Source organism: Octopus bimaculoides, chromosome 15 (genome assembly GCF_046866305.1).
Source record: "Octopus bimaculoides isolate indiv1 chromosome 15, ASM4686630v1, whole genome shotgun sequence".
Taxonomy (NCBI): Eukaryota; Metazoa; Mollusca; class Cephalopoda; order Octopoda; family Octopodidae; genus Octopus; species Octopus bimaculoides.
Genome location: NC_142942.1, coordinates 48,898,476 through 48,900,975, shown reverse-complemented (window position 1 = coordinate 48,900,975; position 2,500 = coordinate 48,898,476).

The window sequence follows — 2,500 nt, the reverse complement described above, 5'->3', positions numbered from 1 at the left end:
AGAAGCTTACAATTTTAATATCAAAGATCCCTATGGATCACACAGGTTGTAATCCTTTGAAACATATGTAGGAATAAAGTATGCAATTATAACATGCGTTTTCTCCAATCCTTAAATTCTTAAATATACTCAAATACCCAAAATTTCAAGGAGTTCCTGCCTTAAAAACAGGAGCTAACCACAGTTATTTTGTGCTCTTTGCTACATTGGTTTCTATTAACCCATTTATTCTATCAGAAGAATTTTTATTCATTAAGATAGAAGAAATACACATAATTATATATATATATATATATATATATAAGTGCATATATACATACATATACTTACATACGTACATGTATACGTATATACAAATGCATATGTGGGCACAGGATGTCACAAAACGTAAACAACAAAAAATTCGATTTACGTGGACATGGAAAATGAACTTATTCTTTTACCTCCCCTTCTCCCTCTCTTTTTCCTCTCTTATCGTATCTCAAAGTCTTTTCTTCTCCTCTTTACAGTTCTCTGTCTGTCACTCTGCCTCCCTCACTCTTCCTCCTTTGCTCACGTGGCTCCACGTGACCATCGGCCATTTTTCTTTCTTCTTGCTTGTGTTTCATTCTTTCTTCTTGTTGAAGCTGGACAAGGAAATCGTATTTTTGTCTGTCTCGGGTCGAAACTTCTTTTTTCCACGTTCGGCACCACAACCTCGTTTAGACTTAGCAGCCATTCCTGTTTGTTATCACTGTCCTGGTTTTGTCATTAAATTTGAGACTCCGCAAAATCCCAAATTTTATTTAATTCGCTTTGCAGGAGCAACTGTCGTGTTGAAGGCGTATCATGTCGAAAATTGCTCGAAATACGGATTAGAAAAACATCCGACAACTGATGAAGGGTCATTCTTTGTGTTGTTTGTCTTGTTTTCCACTTGTTTCTTTCGTTGTTCGCAAAAGACAGTTCATATTCCATGTCCTCGTACTCCGTATGTCACAGCTTTCCCTTGGGGCTGGCCAGATTTATAGCAATATCGAGAATAACCAGCCGAAATAGCAAGGATGATCTGGATCTCGACTGAGGAAAGAAAACTCCGAATGACTTGTCCGTGTTTTCTTTGTATCGTCTATCTGGATGTTTTGTCCCTTTCTTGTATCACCGAACACACACATGTATATATATATATAAATATATATATATATACACATACATACAGGCATACATACATATATATATATATATATATATATATATATATATATATATATATGTGTGTGTGTGTGTGTGTGTGTGTGTATGTGTGTGTGTGTGTATGTATGTATGTATGTATATGTGTGTGTATGTATTTGTGTGTCTCTGTCTTCCCAGCATCGATGTTGGTGTGTTTCCGTACCCGTAACTTCGCGGTTCGGTAAAGGAAAGCAATAGGATAAGTACTTGGCTTACAAAGAATAAGTCCTGGTGTCGATATGTTTGATTAAAGGCGGTGCTCCAGCATGACTGCGGTCAAATGGCAGAAACAAATAAAGGAATAAAAGAATAAAAGAATAACAGAATATATATGTGTGTGTGTTTGTGTGTATAGATACCTTATTGCATATAAACTGATATCAGTATCTATGCATGCATGCATATATATCTGTGTGTATGTGTGTGTAAGTAATCCTAGAAAAAAAAAACGAAGAAAAGACAACAACGTGAGAACGTGGTACGCACATACATGCATACACACATACAAGTTTACAGTTATACCTTATTATTACAGAAGTTTATATCTTTATTTACATACGGATATTCTCACACACACACAAACACACACACATATAAACATGTATACACATATAGTGATTGCTTATATATGCACACACACACACACACACACACACACACACACACACACATATACACAGATGTATATGCATATAATATTCATCATGAATACATTTTTGTGTATATGTATGCATACGTAAATTTGTATATGTGTATTTATTTGACAAATATCATATTATCCATGATATATTCTTATTTAATGAACATCGGACGACGAGATGAAGTATCAAGTCTCACTCTAAATATGGAGACAACTTCATATTCCTGAATATTTATGCAATGATTTATCTTTAAACCTTAAGCGTTTATCCCCTTTAAGACAAGGAGAAAATAAATACGTCATTATAAAATCTTTATTAATTGTAACATTTTTTTTACTTGAATCTTTCTTATTGCAAAGGAAAATTCGAGACAGTACTCCGACAACGCTTGTAAACGTTTCTTTCTCTTGAGAGATATAGTAATAAAAAGGATTTCGAATAAGTTTGGTACTAGGCCTGCAATTAAGGGTGTGCGGAGTAAGCTGATTAAATCTAAAAAAAAAAAAATAATAATCGACTAGTACTTATTTTGTCGACCCCGAAAGAAGGATGAAAAGCAAGGCCGACCTCGGAGGAATTCGAACTGAAAATCTGAGGAAGGACGAAATGCCGCTAAGCAGTTTTCTACTATCCTACACAACAACAAC